General features: G+C 37.4%; 1 protein-coding gene across 2 annotated transcripts in view; it reads right to left on the bottom strand.

The window, feature by feature from the left end:
- PLA2G4A (phospholipase A2 group IVA) overlaps positions 1-23,736 on the bottom strand; it is a 159,732-nt gene extending 135,996 nt beyond the window's left edge. For both annotated transcript variants that reach the window (XM_057533338.1, XM_007175569.2), the window contains exon 1: positions 23,630-23,736. The gene's annotated coding sequence lies outside the window, so the exon portion shown is untranslated. The remainder of the gene's footprint in view (positions 1-23,629) is intronic.
- Positions 23,737-24,240: the final 504 nt, after the last annotated feature.

The following is a 24,240-nucleotide window of genomic DNA, read 5'->3' as shown; positions in this document are numbered from 1 at the left end:
CTATTAGGTTAGAAACTACAAGGCAAATAGATATTTAAAAACATCACTCATGGCACTTAATCCTAGAGCAACATCCTTTTGTTCTTTAAATCCATTCAGGGGTATCTCTTTTCCTACCTTACTAAGCTTAAAAATAAAAACAAGAATGGAAAATAACTGAGCTGACACAGAGTCTGAACGTTGTAGGGGAAGACTCCATAGAACAAGCTGAGGAAAGTCACTAAAACAAACAAATAAACAGCAACAGTAAACTTCCCAGAGAAAGGATCAGAATCCATGAGTTGCTATAATATATAATCTAAAATACCCAGTTTTCAGCAACAACACCACTAAAAACAAAAAAGAAAAACAGGAAATTGTGACCTCTTGAGCCACACACAGGAAAAAAAGCAGTCAAAGTAACTATCTCTGAAGTACCCCAGATTATGAACATCAGAAATATTTCACACCATATGTTATACGTTCACAGAACAAAAGGAAAGCATGAATTAAAGGAAAGTATGATGCAATAACATATCAAATAGAAAATAGCAATAAAGAAATATAGACATTAGAAAAAATAACCAAATGGAAAATCTGGAGTTAAAACATAACTGAGGACTTCCCTGGTTGCACAGTGGTTAAGAATCCACCTGCCAATGCAGCAGACACAGGTTCGAGCCCTGGTTGGGGAAGATCCCACATGCCGCGGAGCAACTAAGCCCATGTACCACAACTACTGAGCCTGCGCTCTACAGCCCGTGAGCCACAACTACTGAGCCCGTGTACTACAACTACTGAAGTCCATGTGCCTAGAGCCCGTGCTCCGCAACAAGAGAAGCCTGTGCACCACAATGAAGAGTAGCCCCTGCTTGCCGCAACTAGAGAAAGCTCGCACGCAGCAACGAAGACCCAACACAGCCAAAAAAATAATAATAATTAATTAATTTTAAAAATAACTGAAAATTTTACTAGAGAGGATAAACAGATGTGAGCTTGTAGAAGAATCAGTGAATTGAAAGATGCCTCAATAGAGATTATTCAATCTGAAGAACAGAAAAATAAAATTAAAATAATGAAGAAAAAGCCTCAAAGACTGGGGACAACATCAACTACACTAATGTATATGCAAGTGGAATCTCAGAGGGGAGAGAAAAAAAGGAAAGAAAAAATATTTGAAGAAATAGTGGCTGAAAATTTCCCAAGTTTGATTAAAAACATGTTGAAAAGCTCAACCAATTCCAAGTGGGAAAAATACAAAGAGATCCAAACCTAGACATATTCTATCTGTTGAGTATCCAAGACAAAAATAAAATAAAGTCTTGGAAGTTACAGAAGAAAAAAGGTTCATCACGTACAAAGTAACCAAAATAAGATTAATAGATGACTTCTCATCAATGGAGCTTGAAGGCAATTGGATGACGTATTCAAAGTGCTGAAAGAATAAAACTGTCAACCAAGGATACTATATCCAATAAAATTATCCTTCAAGAAAAGAAGAAAAAAAAAAGACATTCCCACATCAATACAGACTGAGAATATTTTTGCTAGGAGATATGCATTACAAGAAATAGTGGGAAAAGTTCAGGTTGAAAGGGAGTGACACCAGATAGTAACTCAAATCCACACAAAGAAATAGAGAGCACTGATAAAGGTAAGTATATAGAAAATTTTGAATGATTGTATAAATACATTTTTTTTCTCTTCTCTTAACTGATTTAGAAGTCAATTACATAAAATAATAATAATAATAAAATTGTGTTGTTGAAAATAATAGTACAAAAGAGGGGAAGAAATTGGGGCTATAATGGAATAAGGAAAGAACACAAGATGGTAATTGAATCCATAGGAAGAAAGAAATTGTAAATAAATACATCAATATAAAACATTTTATAAATACAATTTTTCTCTTTTCTTCTTAATCTTCTTTAAAAGAAATGGAATATGTAAAGCAATAAATTACAATACTGTATTGTTGGGTTTACAACATATATAGAATTAATATATATGATAATAATAGCACAAAGGAGTGGGGAGGGATTGGAACTATATTAGAGCAAAGTTTCTATATTTTACTGGAATTAAGTTATTATTTGCATAAAGTAGATTGTAATAAATTAAGGTGCACCTAGAAATAATTCCTAGAGTAACCACTAGGAAAATCACTCAAAAATATAGTTAAAACATCAACAAAGGAACTAAAATGGTCTGCTAGAATATACCAACTTAACACAAGAACAGAGGAACAAAAAAAGAAATGAGACATATAGAAAACAGAAAGCAAAATGGCAGATGGAAATCCAACCATAACTATAATATAGTAGTCCCTTCTTATCTGCTGTTTCCCTTTCCAAAGTTTCAGTTACCTGTGGTCAACTGAAGTCCAAAAATATTAAGTGGAAAATTCCAGAAATAAACAATTCATAAGTTTAAAATTTTGCACTGTTCTGAGCAACATGATGAAATCTCATAATATCCTGCTCAATCCCACCCGGAATATGAATCATCCCTTTGTCCAAAGTATTCTACCCATTAGCCACTTAGTAGCCATCCTGGTTATAAAATTGACTGTTGCAGTATCTCAGTGTTTGAATTCAAGTAACCCTTATTTCACTTAATAATGGTCCCAAAGCACAAGAGTAGTGATGCTGGCAATTCGGATATGCCAAAGAGAAACTGTAAAGTTCTTCCTATAAATGAAAAGGTGAATGTTCTCAACTTAAGGAAAGAAAAAAAATTGTATGCTGAGGGTGCTAAGACCTACAGTAAGAAGGAATCTTTTATCTGTGAAACTGTGAAGAAGAAAAAAGAAATCCGTGCTAGTTTTGCTGTCATACCTCAAACTGCAAAAGTTACTGCCACAGTGCAGATAGGTGCTTAGCTAAGATGGAAAAGGTATTAAATTTGTACCATAAAATACTTTGAGAGAGACCAAATTCATATAACTTTCATTACATATATTGCTATAATTGTTCTATTTTATTATTAGTTATTGTTGGTAAACTCTTACTGTGCCTAATTTATAAATTAAACTTTATCATAGGTATGTATAAGAAAAAACATAATATATGTAGGATACAGCATACCTGAGATTTCAGGCATCCACCAGGAGTCTTGGAACATAACCACTGCAGATAAGGGGGGATAACTATAATATTAAATGTGAATGAATTTTACCCTCCAATCAAAAGGCAGAGGTTGTCAGGCTGGATAAAATCTAATACATACAAAAGACTAATAAAATCCAAATAAGGTTTGTAGTTTAGTTAATATCATTCTACCAATGTCAGTTTCCTGGTTTTGATAATGTACTATGGCTATTTAAGATATTATATTGGGGAACTCTGGATAAAGAATATATGGAAGTTTTTTTTGCAATTTTTTTTGATGTGGACCATTTTTAAAAAGTCTTTATTAAACTTGTTACAATATTGCTTCTGTTTTGTGTTTTGGTTTTTCGGCTGTGAGGCATGTGGGATCTCAGCTCACTGACCAGAGGTCAAACCCACACCCTCCACATTGGAAGGCAAAGTCTTAACCACTGGACCACCAGGGAAGTCCCATATTTTTGCAATTTCTTACCTTAAATTATTTCAAAATAAAAAATTAGTTTAAAAGTCCAATACACGAGGATAGATGTAATTTATATGTACAATTTTCATTCCAAAGTTATGTTCAAAAGAAGTAACAAAGGAGTCATATGGGAAAATTATTGGGTAAGGTCCACTTTCTTCAGAATAAAATCATTGGTCATTATTGCCAGACAGTGATGACATTTTCAGTTCCAGTTACAAATGGGCACCCATTCATCCTTTTTCCCCTTAAACTGTTAATAGTAACAGTAGATATTTTAGGTTTCTGTGAAATTAAGGCATTTCTGTCCACCTAGCCACATTAAATACTGGGAAAATATCTTCCCCCAAACAACTAGCTTAGCCTGGAGACATTATTGCAACTAATTTGCATAACCACTATCATGAATGATGTATCATGAATGATATCATGAATGAATACTCATAAAACAGCAGTTTTGGGGTTTTTTGTTTTTTATAACTAAGCTGAATAACCAGTCTTGGTGAGTGTACAGTCTTTTAAGTCTGAAGCAAGAGATATGAAGCTCATAGTTTCTTTTTTTTCTTTCTTTCTTTTTTTTTCCTTGGCTGCCCTGTAATTTGAAACTTCCTGAACACTAATGAAAGGGAAATGCAGATACACTTTCCAACACACACTGGCCTGTGCAATGCAACTGTTGACTTTCAGTGAATGCTTCATATTGTGTGGTCTGTCCAAAACCCTGTTAGTCACGTTGTCAGGGCAAGATGGACTTCTCTGGGAAAGGTGAAAAACAAACAAACAAACAAACAAAAACACAGACTAGAGTGTTTTGTCATTCTCTTTCCCTGCCTAGAGTTACAGGACAACAGGAAAATAAGAGGTTATCACAAGTATACCACAGAGATATTGCAGGTTTGGTTCCAGACCACCACAACAAAGCAAATATCTCAATAAACCGAGTCACAAAATTTTTTTGGTTTTCCAGTGCATATAAAAGTTATGTTTACATTGTAATGTAGTCTATTAAGTGTGCAGTAGCATTGTATCCAAAAGAACAATGTACAAACCTTAATTCAAAATACTTTATGGCTAACCATCATCTCAGCGTTTAGCAAATCATAATCTTTTGCTGGTGGAGGGTCTGGCCTCGATGTTGATGGCTGCTGACTGATCAGGATGGTGGTTTCTGAAGGTTGGGGTGACTATGGCAATTTCTTTTTTTTGTGTGTAGTGATTTCTTAAAATGAGACAACGATGAAGTTTACTGCATCAATTGACTCCTCCTTACACGAAGAATTTCTCTGTAGCATGCAATGCTGTTTGAGAACATTTTACCCACAGTAGAACTTCATTCAAATTTGGAGTCAAGGGACTTCCCTGGTGGTCCAGTGGTTGAGAATCAGCCTTCCAGTGCAGGGGACATTGGTTCGATCCCTGGTTGGGGAACTAAGATCCCACATGCTGCGGGGCCACCAAGCCCACGCACTGCAACTACTAAGCATGCAGGCCACAACTAGAAAGCCCACGTGCCACAACTACAGAGCCTGCATGCTGCAACTACTGAGCCTGTGTGCCACAACTAAGACCCGACATAGCCCCCTCCAAAAAATTAAATATATAAATATTAAAACAAAACAAAATTGGAGTCAATCCTCTCAAACCCTGCTACTGCTTTATCAACTAAGTTTATGTAATGTTTTAAACTTTTTACTGCCATTTCAACAATCTTCACAGCATCTTCACCAGGAGTAGATTCGACCTCAAGAAACCACTTTCTTTGCTCATCCATAAGAAGCAACTCCTCATCCTTTCAAGTTTTATCATGGGATTGCCAAAATCCAGTCACATCTTCAGGCTCCACTTCTAATTCTAGTTCTCTTGTTATTTCCACCACATCTGCAGTTACTTCCTCCACTGAAATCTTGAACTCCTCAAAGTCATCCATGAAGGTTAGAATCAACTTCTTATAAACTTCCTTTAATGTTGATATTGTGACCTCTTCCCATGAATCACAAATGTTCTTCATGGAATCTAGAATGGTGAATCCCTTCCAGAAAGTTTTCCATTGCCTTTGCCCAGATCCATCAGAGGAATCATTATCATCTATGGCAGCTATAGCCTTACAAAAATGTATACTTCTTAAAGAATAAGACTTGAAAGTCAAATGAATTGATGTTGTGTCATCAGGCATAAAAACATTAATTTCATTGTACATCTCTGTCAGAGCTCTTGGGTGACGAGGTGCATTGTCAGTGAGCAGTAGTAATATTTTGAAAGGCTTCCTTTTTTTTGAGAAGTAGGTCTCAACAATAGGCTTAAAATATTCAGTAAATCATGTTCTAAACAGATATGCTATCACCCAGGCTTTGTGTTTCCATTTATAGAGTACAGGCAGAGTAGATTCAGCATAATTCTTAAGGGCCCTGGGATTTTCAGAATGGTAAATGAGCACTGGCTTCAACTTAAAGTCACCAGATGCATTAGCCCCTAACAATAAAATCAGCCTTTCCTTTGAAACTTTGAAGCCAGGCATTGACTTCTCCTCTCTAGCTATGAAAATCCTAGATGGCATCTTCCTCCATTAGAATGTTGTTTCATCTCCATTGAAAATCAGTTGTTTGGTGTAACCACCTTCATTAATGATCTCAGCTAGATCCTCTGGATAACTTGCTGCAGCTTCTACATCAGCATTTGCTGCTTCATCTTGCACTTTGACGTTTTAGAGATGGCTTCTTTCCTGAAACCTCATGAAACAACCTCTGCTAGATTCAAACTTTTCTTCTGCAGCTTCCTCACTTCTCTCAGTCTTCATAGAATTGAAGAGAGTTAGAGCCTTGCTCAGTATTAGGCTCTGGCTGAAGGAAATGTGGCTAGTTGGATCTTCTATCCATTCCACTAAAACTTTCTCCATATCAGCAATAAGGCTGTTTCACTTTCTTATCATTCATGTGTTCACTAGCGTAGCATTTTTATTTCCTCAAGAACTTTTCCTTTGCATTTACAACTTAGCTAACTGTTTGGTACAAGAGGCCTAGCTTTGGACTGATCTCAACTTTCAACATGCCTTCCTCACTAAGTTTAAACTTATTTCTAGTTTTTGATTTAAAATGAGAGACACATGACTTTTCCTTTCACCTGAACACTTAAAGACCATTGTAGGGTTATTAATTGGCCTAATTTCAATATTGTTGTGTCTTAGGGAATAGGAAGGCCTGAAGAGAGGGAGAGAGATGGGGAACAGATAATGGATGGAGCATCAGAACACACACAACATTGATCAGTTAAGTTTGCTGTCTTATATGGGTGCAGTTCATGGAGCCCCAGAACAATTACGATTGTTTCTTTCTCTATAAAATAGGGGAAATGGTCCCCACACCTCACAGAGGCAGTGGGAGGATGAAATGAGAAAAAGTATGTCAATCATTAAGCATCGTACCTAGTGGGTCATAAATATACAAAATTATCATTTGTTATTGTTTTTTAGGAAACTGATGCTTTCCCCCAAGTTCCTGAGACTTATTTGGTTCTATGGAGATTTCTAAGAAATTCAAGTAGGCAAATTTGTTGAGCACATTTTATAAAGACTGGGTACTTTATCACACTCAACAATGAGTTTTAATAGAGATTAAAAATCCTGCTGTTCCTGATCCATTACATTATATATATATATATATATATATATATATATATACACATACATACATACGTGTGTGTGTGTGTATATGTATATATATATATATATATATATGGCTCTGATTTATCTGCTTCAAAATTCAAAGCTTTCTCCATTATTCTGGATATAGAAAGATGTTCTAAAAGCATGAAGGCATGAAGTGCATTATTGTTTCCATCATCATCATTCATATATACCAAGGCATTACTAAAGTTACTAGGGCATTAATAAAGTTTTAAATTCTTAAATTTTTTTGCTGTTGCTTTTTTAAAACCTAGGCTAAGCAAAGAGTTTGATATCATCCACAGGCACAGAGGAATGAAGAAACAATAAGAATTAAGTACATGAGCTGCTTTATATTAGAACTGTCTCTCAGGCTGTACCCTAAGTTTAATACAGAAAACCTGTTAAGAGAACTGCCCTGTTCCCAAGGAACTAGAGAAGCATGCCATCAGATACAAAGGCACAGATTAATGAACTGGGTCTATTTCTCAAGCCAGGAACCCAAAAGTATGGTACATGCCTCTCAGGTCCCACAGTGAGATGCGTGGTCCCTCACTAATGTTCATCCACACTATTCCTTTTGAATTGAATTTTTCCACTCTGCTCTTATTCCTAGGCCACTGACACTGCTTCTTCACCTCTCAAATTTGTATTATTGAAAGTTCATTATTTAACTTGACAAATATATATGGAATATCTATTGGAGTTTCAGAGCAGAGAAAGATTCAACTGGTTTAAAATAAACAAGGCTTGCTAGAAAAGGCAAATACCTGAGCTGATATTTGAAACCACAAAAGGGCCTAGATGTCTAGAAAAGGGGGTAGAAACATGTGCTCTAGGAAAAGGCCATGAGCAGCAAGCTACAGCCACAGTGGAGATGCCCGATCCCATCTCAGGCTCTCACCTGTGTCACCCAGCCACCCAAAACCCTCCTTACCTCTCTCCCACATACCTTTTCTTTTTTGGCCATGCTGCGTGTGACCTTTGGGATTTTAGTTCCTGGACCAGGAATCGAACCCAGGTCTTGGCAGTGAAAGGCGAACCACTGGACCACCAGGGAACTCTCTCCCCCACACACCTTCTGTGCAGGATAGTCTCTTCCTGTCCTTGAGGATTCTGTATAAACTCACTCTCTGAAGTAAACCATCTCTTTATCTACATGGTTAGGACCCTTGTATTTCTCCTTGATATCTCCTACCGCAGTGTTATGTACTCTATTACCATTATTTAGAGGGTATGTCTCCTCTAGCTGTGAACGACAAGAGGGAATTTTTGTCTCCTTCTCCCTGTATTCTTGTTGGGCCCTGAGTGATCACCCGATTACTATTTACTAAAGGATGAATGAACAAACTTGGAATTTATATGGATTACTGGGGAAAACTGATTAGACCATAGACGAGGTTTTGGGTTGAGAAATAATCAAGGGAAAGTACAGCGTAATTATAGAACCTGGAATGACAAGCTGGAAGATATCTCAGCAATTACTAATCTGAACGCTTAATTTCAGAAGTTCACATTATGCATTTCCCAGATGCCAGTGTTATTGTGCTAAGTGATTTATATACGCCATCTTGTTTTGTCTTCGTAATAAGACAGGGATATTATTGCCATTTTAGAGATAAAGCGTGAGTGATTTGTCTAAAAATCACTGAAAACTCAAACTGAGGCAGATGGTCCCCCTTACTCACACTTTACAAGAGAATACTGCCTCCCAGAAAGACTAAGCAACATCCCCCAGGTCATCTGGGTGAGAAATGTTGAGTTGGCCCTAGAATCCTGACCCTCTGACTCATACCAGGTTTTCTTTCTACATCATTCTGCCATTCTACAAAAGCCTCTAAAGGACAGGAAGAGAGAGGGGGCAGGGTGGAAGTGACACTTTGTATTAGTTTGCCAGGGCTACTATAATTAAACACCACAACCTACATGGCTTAAACAACAGAAACATTTTCTGACAGTTCTAGAGGCCAGAAGGCTAAGATCAAAGTGTCCAGCAGGTTTGGTTTCTTCTGAGGCCTTTCTTCTTGGTTTAAAGATACTATCTTCTCCCTGAATCCTCACATGGTCTTTCCTCTGTACCCATGCTCCCCTAGTGTCTCTTAGGGTGTCCAAATTTCCTCTTGTTATAATCACACCAGTCAACTGGATGAGGGCTCATCCTAAGGGTCTCATTTTAACTCAATCACCTCTTTAAAGGCCTAATCTCCAAATACAGTCACATTCTCAGGGACTGGGGGTTAGGACTTTAATATATGAATGGGGAGGGGCACAATTCAGTCTATAACACAGTTCAATAATATAAATATAACAGTTAAACAAAGATGCATACAGTTGTTAATGGAGAAAGGTGGCATTTGAGGAGGGAGGGGAAACCAGCCAGAGGAGTCCAGATATCATACAACAGGCACCTAAACTAGGATTGTGAGGAGATAAAGAAGAAGAGAGAGCACAGCATTATTTAGATGGACCAGCCTCCCTCATCCCCATCTGGTTATTTTGAAAGTGCACAGAAACACACACACACACACACACACACAGAGTACATAAATGAAACACAATGCATAATATAATTTATTTTACCACTTCACAATTGGGAAGTACAAATCCAGATAAACCTGACTATTTTAAGGGCCAGAAAACTGGCTGGCCCAGTTTCATACGCTGCATGACAGACAAAGCAAGAATGTCTCCTCACTCCAGAGACAGTTTTCTGGTTTTCTTTCTCTGACCTTCCAGTTTGCTGTTATTTTCCATCGTTTCACCTCTTCAGTGGCCAAAAACAAGCAGCCACTCTGGCTGTATTTTAAGGTCAGAAAATTTTGGAATTGGAAGAAACAGTCATAATCACCACCTAGACAGACCTTGTGCAAATTTGTAAGCTGAGGTCTAAAGATATAAACAAACCTAGAGAGTTCACCCAGTTAGGGAAACAGCTGAACTCGTCTCGCCACTCTCAACCAGGTGCCCTTTCTTTACACCCTCTCCTCTCCCCGCCGCCATCCCCAACCAGCATACTTAGGCTAAAAAGGGAATTTAGCCAAAATTAAAAGAGCATTTGTATGCAATTTAGTTTGACCAAATGGCCAAGTTATTGTCTGGTGGTGTGAAGTAGGCTCAAGATATGAATCTGAAGGAAATGAACAACTGAATTTCTCTCTGTGATTGGTCAAATAAAGCTTAAAAAGAGCCATTTTCATCTTTTAGATTTTTCTAGATGTGAATCATAGTTATAAGATGTTGACTTACAAATGCAACATGGATTGTTTTTAAAAATTCCTCTTCCCACACAGACCACTACGGAATAATACCACATTGACAAGTGTTTATTATGTTCATTTTCAGAAAGTGGAAAATGTTTTACCTTCTACTTAAAAGAAACTGATAATGGAGAGGTATCAGTGTTAACGCTTTTGAAATATACCTAACAATGTGGCACAAAATGCCAGGAAAAATAATGGGCTTTGAAAAGTGCATTTGCTTCTGCAACTTTCTTTCTCCAGACCAGATGGTTTGCAAATATGCTCCCCTAGGGAGTATTTGTGTTTTGTTGAGGGTTCCACTCCCTCCTTAATTGCTGCCTCTTTTTATGAGTACCCAAGATTACCACAGCAGGGAAAGCCATATCTTTTTCTAAAGAAAACAGTCCAGGGAAAACCCCCAGGAAAACCGTCATGCTGGCTTAAGTGTTTCATGAGAGCCATTTTATTACTGGGTGAGTTATAACATTTTGAAGTTGTTTTACTTCTCAACTAACACGATAACTATTTCAAGCAGCCCATGAGGTTGATCTTGTAATTAAAATATGAATGTTGACTATGATCTTGAAGTGGAAAAAAAGCAGGAGCTGTGGAAGATCAGAGGCACTGTACACCCACCCATCTCATGGGTTACTGGGAAGTTAAACCACTAACCATGACACGAGCATTCTACAAGTCCTGGATTGTGTAATGTACAATAGGAATTCAAGTTCATCATTCTTTTTTCAGGTTGTAAGAAGTTTTAGAAACGTGCTTCTAGACACTGTGAATGGCAATTCACTTTTGAAATAAACAGGAAATTCAGTCTTTTGCAGGATTAAGAACTCTGTACATAGAAAGTATGCATTTGAGGGGAAATTCTCAGGAGTTCTTAATATGTTTTATGCCTTGGATCCCTTTGGCAGTCTGATGAAGCCTACACGCCCCATGATATAGTCTGACACTATAAAGTTCTTAAAATAAAAACTCTGGATTACAAAGGAAACCAATTATATTGAAATGCATGGAATCTATGCAGTGTAGTAGACCTCTTAAACGGTCTCAATGTATGCATTGAAGGGTTTTCTCTCTCTACTTCTGTGGAGTAGTACATCTATGCAAGTCTAAAGTTCAATGTAAAATTTTTTAAGACAGAAGAACTTTCAGCACTATAAAGGGTAAAGCAATAGAAAACTAAGTTATTTTTGTACTATCTACCTCTGCTAGTACCATAATAAACATGTAAGCCCAACATGAATATTTAGGTGTTATATATAATAAACACAGGTTGAAATGAACTAGAAATACTCATTTGCTCCAAATTGTGAAATATACATTTCCTCAACCTTTGATCAACAATGGAGAACAGTGCCAAGGATATTAATAAAATCTGTAAGAATGTTTCAGTTGAGCTTCTGCTGATGAGATATAACGCCTCAATGGGTTTTGTAAAAATAGGAAATTAACAAAAGCAATGTTACACTCTCCCCTTCATTTTGGACAGGAAGAAGTTCGATAACTGTATCTATACCACAGCCTAAGGAAATATGGGCAGAACCAGGAATAAAGTGTAGGATGACTTTCCAACACATGATAGACATGTCTTATTGAGGTAGGGAGGGAAGGAGGACAAAGAGGCATCTCCTGAGTGCCAGGCAGCGCATCTGGGAAACATCTGAGCCAGAAGCAAACTCAAGTGCATCTGATCACAAGGAGCTTCCCCTCCCCACCTCCCTGCCCAGCCTAACCCACACAGACTCACTGCTTCCATTCATGGAAGCACCTGGCCATCCACAGTGTAAAACTAAAGCACTTCAGTAGAAGGATTTATGAGAAATGGCTAATGAATTAAAAATTTATTAAAACAAAATATTTTTAAACTTCAAGGAAATACGAGAGTCCGTATTTCAATGAAATTGTTTTAGTTCTTAAAAAAAAATATCAGTTTGATTATGGTGATTATGATAACCAGCTGTTCTCTAAAACTCTAAAGATTGAAAAAAAAAGAAGGAAATGACTTTTAGTTGCAAAATGAAGGATTTTTGTTAGGTTGAAGAAAGAATATCCTGCTAACAGAGCTGTAAAAGAAAGACCCTCTTTTTCGATGGTTGATTATTACTACTGAATGTTTCAGCCCTCTTTACATTGCAGAGTTGTAATGGTTCCAAGTCTACAAAGCACTGTCTTTCAGGGAGCACTAAGGTGGCCTTAGTGCAGGAGTAAAGTAGGCAAAGTGGAGGGGTAAGATATAAACTCTACACAAGAACTTAGCTAGATATCCAAGAAAGGCAGGCAAGGCCACGGTTAAACATTCAGAACTGAAAACAATTCTAGCAACTAGGAAGGAAACGGAACCTAGCATGATAGCTCCTGGAACAGGTAAAGGCATTGAGATTCGCTGAAGTGTAGAACTGGGCCTAGCAGTTGGCTAGGCAAGGAAACCAAGAGTTTGAAAGGAACAAAGACTGAATCCCTGCTGACTAAATGCTGGAAATCAAGCCAATTTGTGACTGTTCCTTACTAGTTAATAATTATCCTAGATAAAAAGATCTGTATTCTACAAGTTCATGAATTTCTACACATTTTTTTTTAAACATCTTTATTGAAGTATAATTGCCTTACAGTGGTGTGTTAGCTTCTGCTTTATAACAAAGTGAATCAGTTATACATATACAATATGTTCCCATTTCTCTTCCCTCTTGCATCTCCCTCCCTCCCACCCTCCCCATCCCACCCCTCTAGGTGGTCACAAAGCACTGAGCTGATCTCCCTGTGCTATGCGGCTGCTTCCCACTAGTTATCTATTTTACATTTGGTAGTGTATATATGTCCATGACACATTTTTGTTTTAGGTGTTTTGTTTTGTTTGCTTAGTGTATTGGTTGTTCATTTTAAGGGTTTCCAGATTTTCTTTCTTTAAAAATTCACACTCAAAAAAAAAAAAAAAAAAAAACCCACTCTAGCAAAACTCAGCCATTCTGGCTTCTCTGGGTTTGCTCCTAGCATTTAAACATAGCTGGAGAAAAACGACCTAACCTGGCAGACTGGTTTTTAATCTTAGGTTTACACTCTCAGAACTCAAAGAGGCTCTCACCACTACACAACGCCTTTCTAAGTTTTTCTGGTGCCCTTGAAGTCCCACGCTAGAAAGACTTTCCTCTCCCCCTCAAGTCTCTCGCCTCACCCCACCCTCACTATTGGCTGTGACCTCATCTCCCTTCACTGAGAAAACAGAAGGCACCAGGGGGAAGTTCCCATCTTCCCACCAGCAAATCTGCAAACTCCTCTGCCCAGGCACTTGGGTTCTCCTTCTCCCTGGCACGAAGGAGGCAGAGTTCCTCCTTGTGTTGCGGACCTAGCCCCACACGTGGCTCTCTAGACGCAAAATCCCTCTATCTTCTTCAAGTACTTCCCTCTGACGGCCATGCCTTTTTTTTTTTTTTTTTAATTTATTTTATTTATTTTTGGGTGCAATGGGTCTTCGTTTCTGTGCGAGGGCTTTCTCTAGTTGTGGCAAGCGGGGCCACTCTTCATCGCGGTGCGCGGGCCTCTCACTATCGCAGCCTCTCTTGTTGCGGAGCACAGGCTCCAGACGCGCAGGCTCAGTAGTTGTGGCTCACGGGCCTAGTTGCTTCGCGGCACGTGGGATCCCCCCAGACCAGGGCTCGAACCCGTGTCCCCTGCATTGGCAGGCAGACTCCAAACCACTGCGCCACCAGGGAAGCCCAATGCTTTTCTTTTCTGAATCATCAACCTTTACCTTCTACTGGAAAATCTGATTGGCTAGCTTTGTTACAGTCTCCCTTAACTCCATATTCCTTTTCCCTCCATGTCTCCATTTTTATGCTGGGTTTCACTGACAGATTTCTCTTAAGGGCCATTTGTTCCCACTGTACCTATCCATGTCCCCAGAGTCCTCCACTCCTATCCCTTTTGCCATCTCACTGAGTCCCCACCTCTCCACTGGAACTGCTCTTATCAAGACCACTAATGAGGGACTTCCCTGGTGGTCCAGTGGTTAAGACTCCATGCTCCCAACGCAGGGGGCCCAGGTTCGATCCCTGGTCAGGGAACTAGATCCCGCATGCCACAACTAAGACCTGGTGCAGCCAAATAAATAAATATTTAAAAAAAAAAAAAAGACCACTAATGACCTCCAAGTTTTCAAATATGGTCGTCACTTTCCTATCCTCTGTTTCTCTGGAAGCACTTTCCCTCCTTTGTTCCCATGGCATCATCCTAACTACTGGTTTTCCATCTGATTTCTTGGTTGTTCCTTTGCAGGCTCATTTACAAATGCTGTCCTCTGCCTGGAACCCCCATCTGAGCCACACTACCCTCACTCTAGGCACCTCCCACACCTGGCTTCTCATCCCTCACATCTCGGCTTAAATTTTACCTCGCAGGGAAACCTTTCCATCCTTCACCTCCCCAGGTTAGCCTGTACTATTAAAGTCCATTTGCTTCTTTTATTATTTGTTTATTATTTGCTTAATTATCATCTCTCTCCTCCAAGAGGGAATTGACTCTTTATTCACCCATGTGTGCCCTAAATGTAGGACAGTGCCTAGCATGTAGTTAGTATTAATTAAAACATACTGAACTGGTGAAGGAATAAATGCACATAGCCCAGTGATCAAAAATTCCTGGATTATATTAGCATCTGCCTTTTTCTTTTCTTGACCCAACAGGTAAAAGTCTTAAGTGAAAAAGAGAGTACAGACTATCTAAATTGCTTCTAATACCTCTTCTTTTTCTAAGTATTTAAAAAGGTACATTTTTCCTACTCTTTTCCTAGGCATGCTACATATATTCATGAAATAGTATCTAGAAATTCTTTTCTTCACAGAAAATTGTAATTTATACAAGAATGCTCTTTTCATTGTGACAATAGCTCATAAGGTATTAATCAACCAAGCCAACTTGTCAATTTAACACATAATTTAAGCAGATAGTAAAATTTTCTGCAAACACTGAATGAGTTTCACAAAACTGATTCTTTTATTGCTTTTCATTGACAACAGAGGGATCGTCAGTGATAAGGATAAGAAAAAAAAAACTCATATAAACGTTGTGGACTTCTATATATTTTAAATATAAATCCCTCATTGTCACTACCTCAAAAAATAAGTACCAAGCAGCAGATTATAAGCAACCATCTTAATATTTTGCAACTAAATTTTTAATTAACTAAGAAATCTCTTTAAATTAGAATTTAAATTTGCTGTGAGAAGTCTTCCTAAAATGTTAATAGCATCTTCTACTAATCAATGATATAATGATACTTTGAAGTTATATTTGAACATGAATTCCCATTGTACACTGAAAGTAGTGATTTTGAAGACTATTCCATGAAATGCCCTAATGTTACCTCTTTGAGATCTAAGTTCATGACCTCAACCAGTTTTAAACTCATCTGCCTCTTCTTCATGACAGTTAAATGGAAAGGAAGTGGATACCTGTTTGAGCTTTGTGGTAGATAATAACAACGGACTGATGGATATTAAGATATCTTAATTATAGATGCCAGAATCTACACAGCATATCCTCATAACCACATGCATCTTTAGATACTTTTCCCCAGAGTACTTTTCTATAAATTCTTACTTAATTGCTCTAAATTACTTTTCTTACTACTTCCACAGTATTGCATCAACTACATGTAAACAGTCCACAAAATGGATTACCGTTTTGTTTCAAGTAGTAAAAAATGAGAGCCTGGGGACTTCCCTGGAGGTCCAGTGGTTAAGACTCCGCACTTCCACTGCAGGGGCACTGGTTCGATCCCTGGTTAGGGAATTAAGATCCTGCATGCCATGCAGCACGGCCAATAAATAAATAAATAAATAAATAAATAAGAGAGAACCTGAAGAAAACTTAAAAACACCATTTTCCTGCCCCTAGACTAACCCAGGCAGACATTGTCTCTTCTACAATTACAGATCCAGGAATCCCACAAGAATACATACGGAGTCTAACATCCCAGTTTATTGCCGAGGTACTGCGCCCAACTTGCTTATCTTGTTAAAGCTGTGGATGTAAAACTATGGGGCAAATAGGAAGTGTGTCAATTTACTGACTGAAATTCAGAAGCCATTTGCTGACCTAATGTTTCTAGTGGTGCAGTTGCATCACAGTCAAACATGACTTTCTATGTATTATTTATTATGAAGTTATACATATGTGTAATAAGCCAACATTATAACTAAAGTTGATTTTTACTCCTGAAAAGGAATATCTGGTATACCATAAGCTACTGGGTTGTTCAGAAAGGTAAAATAATAACGATTTTTTTCTACAAATGATAAATCCAAGGTCAGAGTAACCATTTTGATACAAATGCTTTATGCCAACCACCAGGATTAATAAGAGCCAAAAAGAACCATAGGCTCTGTAGGTTATACTCAGAATATTCTAAAAAAATGCTCTATTACCAAATGAAAGTAAAACTGTTGGTAGAATTAGTGTTTCTTATACAACTCATAATACGTCTCTTTTGTATTTTTGGATTAAAGTTCATATACTTTATTGCCTTAAAGTGGCATATATCTTTATAAAATTCTAAATAGTTACAAAATAAGAAATTCTAAATCATATGCTACTTCTTCAATCATTCTTAAATTTGTGCAACTTCCTCTATTATGTCAATCAGTAATCCAGTTATAAGAACAGAACAATTGAGTTAATATGGAAACGTGCATTAGGATGTGTACTTTCTGGTTCTTCCCCTATAATTTTTCTGATATTAACAAATAGGAGGAGGTTGACAGTCTTAAATAACACGCATCAAAACTGGAAATACAGGGCTTCCCTGGTGGCGCAGTGGTTAAGAATCTGCCTGCCAATGCAGGGGACACGGGTTCGAGCCCTGGTCTGGAGGGATCCCACATGCCGCGGAGCAACTGGGCCCGTGAGCCACAATTACTGAGCCTGCGCGTCTGGAGCCTGTGCTCCGCAACAAGAGAGGCGGCGATAGTGAGAGGCCCGCACACCACGATGAGGAGTGGCCCCCGCTTGCCGCAACTAGAGAAAGCCCTCGCACAGAAACAAAGACCCAACACAGCCATAAAATAAATTAATTAATTAATCAATTAATTAATTTAAAAAAAAAGAACCTTCCTTGAACTTAAAAAAAAAAAACTGGAAATATAAACCAATCAATTAGTTAATTGAAGCATACAAAATGCATCAAAATGGAAATCATAAGACTCGGATATTAAATAAGCTATTTAACTTTACAACACTTCTCTTTTCACATCTACAAAATGTGAATATCTGCTCTGCTAACCTACATGGTTATTATGGGAATATAGTTCTTGAGCAATCTCTTTATAAACCACAAAATGCTATGCAAACGAAAGGGATTATTGTCCCTCTGATTTTTTTTTCAAACTAGGTAATCAGAAAACAGATTGTAAATTAAATAATAAAATGAAAAACTAACCTGAGTGTTATAAATACCTGAGTTTTTCATACTATGGAATACTGAAATTACACATATTATGGATATTTGTTTTCTAATTCAAAACATACTGTTACCTAAAATACCTAAATTTCCCTATAGACTCCAGAAGTCAAACAAATGAAGAGGAAGATTAAGGAAAAGGGAGCAGCTGATTTACAAGTGCATTCCCTTCCCCCTAAGAAGGGAATGGAAGGAAAATGAGTGCAACTTGGTCTCTCAGCCCTTCATCTTTGACTCAGTGGTTACTAAACTCTGACCGGGATCACTTACAGGTGATTGCTGAGTTTCTCTAAAGCTATTTGAATTCATTCAATAAGTGATCAGACTGGTGGTGCAGCTTCATAAATCTGCTTATGGCGAGCACTGAATTATCAATATTTAAGCTTATTTTATATTTGTATAGAGGAGAGATAAACTGTATTTTCAAAGAACTGTTCTGAGGGTAGACTAAGAATCACAGAGAATCCAAAAAACTGAGAATCACGGAGTGGCAAGAGTAGCAAAATTTGGGCACATCTCTTTTTCTCAGGCAAGTAGTGGTATCAAAAGGCAGGAACAATATATGCTCTATTTAATGTCTTCTTTGGAAAGAACCCCTGAACCAACCTTTTGGTTCTCCCAACTGTCACTGCCCTAGTCACCAAGGAGTACAAGATGAACGGCCTAAAGCTTATATTCATTTTCTGTAAGTTGGTTCTTGACAAACATGGACACCATTTTTCTTACAAAACCTTTCAAAAGAATCATCCTGTAACCTTTAGACCTATCTCTAGCTCCATCTTCTTGCATTAAGCAAGTCTGGATGTTCCTAAAGCTGTGGGAGATTCTACAAGGGTTTTGGCCCGCTTCTCGGAAACCTCTTTAAGTTCCCTGAATTTTGTAGAAGCTGACAGACTGTGAGAATAAGAATGACTTGCTTTCATTTTTCTATGCATCTCACCCATTGTTAAAGAAAAGGTATCAGGAAACAATAAGAACAATCCTCTAAACTTGAAAAAAGCAATGTTTACAGAATTTCTATTTCCATTTCAAAATTTAGCCTTTCATGTTAAGACCCCTAACACTCTTCAGAATTATTGAGGACCCCAAAGGGCCTTTGATTATGTGAGTTATATCCATTGATATTTACCATATTAGCAATTAAAACTGAAAAAAGATTTAAAAATCACATTGAAAGATGCAATTCATAAACATAGGCATACAAGTGTCCACCATGAAAATTGTTCAACCTTATTCCTGAAAAAAAATGCGAATTTAAACAAGATACCATTTTCATATAACAATTGTCTCAGTTTTTGTATTTGTTGTTGTTTGTTCTGTTTGAGTGATAACACAATGTTGGCTTAGGGAAATTCTACTCTCTTATACTACTGATAAATGGATCCAATCTTTCTCAAGAGCAAAATGGCAAAAATAATAACAAGTACTCTACAATATTTTGCTAAATGCTTTTTAAATCCTCCAAATACTCAATTATTATTATTATTATTATTATTATTATTATTATTATTATTATTCTTTTACAGCTGAGAAAAGAAAATTTTGATAAAGCATTTGGCTTATGATCTCATAACCTGTAATTAGTGAAACTTTTGTTAGAACTTGAAAAATGCATTTTAAGAATCTATCCAAAGGAAATAAACAAAGATGTATACAAACATTTATATTGAGGTCCTAAATGAAACACTATTTATAATAGTAGAAAACTTTAATCCACCTAAATATCCAGCAATTTATAATCAGCCAATACAACATGTCCATAGACTAAAAATTACATCTTAGAACCATACTCTTTTGCTCATGGCTAGATTGCCATCACTTGCATAGTGCCTGACACATAGTAGGGACTTAGTAATATTTAAGATATGAATGAATATAAAATAAGGCATGAATATAAAAATATGTTTTAAGAGAAAATCTCATGATTGAGTGGAAGCATGTTATGAAACAGCATCAGCAGTGTGCTAAATTAATTAAACAAGGAGGCCATTAGACTAAGGTGACTCTAATGCCACTGCAGCCTACATCAGCAAACCAAACTCTAAGCCGATAAATGCCTCGAAGGTACAAAATTGAAACCTAAGGACAGTCATTCACAAACAGCCAACTAAGCTTCTGCAGCCAATCCATAAATTCCTTACTTTGCTTCTGCTTTTTCTCTATAAAATTCTCTCCCACATATCATGTCAGTGAAGTGCTCCTGACCACTTCTGGTTGGGCACTGCCCCATGCCAATCAATTTTTGCTCAAATGAACTCAACATTTTTAATATGCCTCAGTTTATCTTTTAACAAGTGTGATCACAACTTTGTAAAATCTACATGTGAGTATATGTGTAGAAAAATGTCTAAAGCATAAATAGATGTATATACATGAATTCCTTGTCTCTGTGCTGATGCATGCTAGTTACCCAATAAATATTTTGATTGAATGAATAACAATTTAAAAGTAGTTACCCCTTGCAACTAAGAATTTGCATGCCACAACTAAGGAGCCCGCCTGCCTCGACTAAGGAGCCCATGTGCCACAACTAAGGAGGTCATCTGCCCCTAACTAAGGAGCCCACGAGCTGCAACTAAGGATCCCACCTGCCACAACGAAGACCCAGAACAACCAAATAAATAAATAAATTAAAAAAAAAAAAAAAAGTAGTTACTGGGCTTCCCTGGTGGCGCAGTGGTTGAGAGTCTGCCTGCCGATGCAGGGAACACGGGTTCAAGACCTGGTCTGGGAGGATCCCACATGCCACGGAGCGACTAGGCCCGTGAGCCACAATTACTGAGCCTGCGCGTCTGGAGCCTGTGCTCTGCAACAAGAGAGGCCGCGATAGTGAGAGGCGCGCACACCGTGATGAAGAGTGGCCCCCACTTGCCGCAACTGGAGAAAGCCCTCTCACAGAAACAAAGACCCAACACAGCCATAAATAAATAAATAAATAAATAAATAAATACATACATACATACATAAAATTAAAAATAAAATAAAAATAAAATTAAATGAACTAAAATTAAATAAATTAAAAAAAAAAGTAGTTACCCCTTTTGGGAACTATATGTTCAATTTTCCTTTTCTTCTTTGCAATTTCTATATGTAACAGGATTTAAACAGTAAGCATGAATTATCTTTGTAATAAACAAGAATGTTATAAAACATAATTATGCTGGGAAATATCATTCGGAATTTTGGAACAAAAGCAGCAAATATAGACATCCCACAATCCAATAAAAAATAACTTGTATCTTACTTCCCTATTATGTTTTACTTATTGCATTCAGCAATAAAAAATATAAGATGTTACAGAAAAATGGCAAGCTTAATATTGTACAGCTAATTACTATCGGGGTGGAGTCTAAAATCTAGGTCATTTGGTTTCCAGGCAGCAGTTTTTCCATTACACCAATTACTTAGAGTTCCAGAACACTAACTGAATACATGCAATATTCACTGTGAGGCAGTTCTTTACTCATAAGTAAAATAATTTGCTAATTATTTGAAATCGTCAGAAAGCTCCGAAATTCTAAGAAATACTATGTTTTCACACAACATGAATCGTTTTGGGGGATTTGTGAAATTCCTAAAGGTGTTTCAAAATTTGTGCATGTTTGAGGAGCAAAAGTGTCATTATTCTAGGAAGGAGTCTACAGCTTTCATAAGATTTGTAAAAGGGTCTGTGATAAACAAACAAAAAAGAAGAAGCTGAGAATAACTAACGCTATAAAATCTGCAAGCAAGAGGAAGAAAACAACTGATGGTAAATAAAAAGGCATAAAAGAGGAAAAGGAAACAGCTAATTCTGTCTTCCTCTTTTTTATTCCTGGAAGATATTTTTTTTAAATGCAAATGATTTCATTTTATGACTTTGCTTTCTAAGCAGAGACACTAGGAATGATACTGATGGGCTAAAAATTTACACAGGCCAAAGTGTCTCTGTGGGATGACCTTTATCAGGTACTATTAGCAAGAAACTGATAAATGTAAAATGTAAAAAAAAAAAAAAAAAAAGCATTTTAACATTGCAAGTCACTTTTGAGATATTTTTCATTTATGTTTAATTGGGACAAGGAAAATTACTAAATAGGTTTCATAGTTTCTTATCCCATAAAATGTGCTTCCCCTACAGGAAGTTTGTAAAGCTGCTTTGAGCAAATGCAGATTAAACACTTCTCTATGCATTTCACAACTATTGCTTAATTTAAAATTTAACTCTTCCTCTGCTCACTGAAAGAAACAAATACCTGTTGTTTAATCTCAATATCAAACTTGACTGGAAAGGTCTAGAGATCTCTAGAACATAATTTTAAAACTCTTAACAAGGTTTCTTTCACTACTATTCCCTGCAAACATCTCTTAGGCTACAATTCCAAATTTATGCCACAAACAGACACAAAACAAAACAGAAATTCTCCTTGAACCCAAAGGGTCATATATGTAAATATCATAACTTAGAAATGACACCCATCCAAATGGTCCGCCTCTAGTATTCTCCATCTGCCTTAGATGAATAAGTGCTTACATCATCAACCAACATAAAGAGCATTTCTTGTCCTAGTTTTTGAGGTAAAAATGACTAATTTTAAGATTAAAATGAGTACAAGTTATAGGAAACTTAAGTTAAACCACTATTATTTCAAATCCAAATGCCTTTTTTTTTTTTTTTTACAAATGCTTCCAATACAAAATTATTAAAATAGTATTCACACTCAAAACTTAGCTTTCGGGCTTCCCTGGTGGCGCAGTGGTTGAGAATCTGCCTGCTAATGCAGGAGACACGGGTTCGAGCCCTGGTCTGGGAGGATCCCACATGCCGCGGAGCGGCTGGGCCCGTGAGCCACGGCTGCTGAGCCTGCGCTTCTGGAGCCTGTGCCCCGCGACGGGAGGGGCCGCGATAGTGAAAGGCCCGCGCACCGCGATGAAGAGCGGTCCCCGCACCGCGATGAAGAGTGGCCCCCACTTGCCGCAACTGGAGAAAGCCCTCGCACGAACCAAAGACCCAGCACAGCCAAAAATAAAATAAATAAATAAATAAATAAATAAAAATTAAAAAAAAAAAAAAAAAAAAAAAAAAAAAAACAAAAAAAAAAAAAAAACTTAGCTTTCTTATTTGAGCAAATCTTTTCCAATATCTTGTTTCGAGCTCTGTTCTCCTGGCATGTTAAATAACTTAGAAGGACGAATCAGAATACCAGTCAGTATACAATTAATTTTTCAGTGTTGTTTGTTTTTTCGCATAACACTACCACACATTAAATACCCAGGAATGCTTTGCATAAGTAACCGAAATGACTATTTTTTAATTAAACCTTAAATTAGTTGATAAATTTCTTCGCTAAAGATCCTTAGGGCTGTCAAAGATCAAGCTGTTCAATAATGGGAATAGGCAAGCACCGTGTGGCATCACGTGGAGCGCTAAGTAGAGCCCCCTTACTGCCTTTCTGAACGTTCGCTTTCTTTCGGCGCTGTACATGAAGGAAATCCTTATCGTCGGATTCCACAGTGCATTTAGACCCCGGAAAGCAAACTGGCACTTCTTAGAAGGAAATTAAGGTCCCTGATCTGTATCTCATTTCAAAACTCAGAGGACATGCAGACTTTTCACAGCGGTGAATCCTAGGCTTCCTTTCGTCCTTTCTTCCTTCCAAGCAAGATACAAACTAAAAGCTAAGGGAGGGCGGGAGAGAGAAGTGGAGCGAGCGAGGGAAGAGTAAATATATTGCTTACAGTTCCCAGAGTTACAATGAGATTCCTCAGGCTCCTTTACGCCTCTAGCTTTCTGTCAGGATCCTTTCTCAGCCCGGGACCAAAGAGAAGTTCAAGTCTTATCCTTGGTAGGAGGGGCTAAAATGTGAGCTGGTTTCCTTTCGTCTTTGCAGATGTGTTAAGGTGGAATTAAGGAGGAAGGGAGGAAAAGCGTTGTTCTCAGAGCAGCTGAAATCTTAAATGTACATGTTTACTTATTAGAACTAGGAGTTTGAAGTCAGAAAACACGCTTAAATAATATGTAAGTTAAACAGTCCTAACTTACATGGAGTCTATGTATGCTTGTGTCTGAAAATACTTCTTGTCCTTAAGTAGTTACTGCTTCCTCCTTTTTTTCCAAACAAGTAAGAACTCAATTGAAAAGATGGATAACCCAGAGCATACTAGAGAATGTAATACATATGTTGAGATTCAGGGGGGAAAATCAAATCAGGTTAAATTAGAAATATGCTAAGTAAATTCAAATACCTGATATCACTGTAACCAAGAAGGTATATTGTTTAAATTTATCCAAATTCTGCAAGAATCAATTAGTGTCTTTACAAGATGACTTCTTTCTTTTTATTCTTTAT

This window comes from Balaenoptera acutorostrata, chromosome 1 (assembly GCF_949987535.1).
Source record: "Balaenoptera acutorostrata chromosome 1, mBalAcu1.1, whole genome shotgun sequence".
NCBI lineage: Eukaryota > Metazoa > Chordata > Mammalia > Artiodactyla > Balaenopteridae > Balaenoptera > Balaenoptera acutorostrata.
This window is presented reverse-complemented; position numbering and strand designations above follow the sequence as displayed.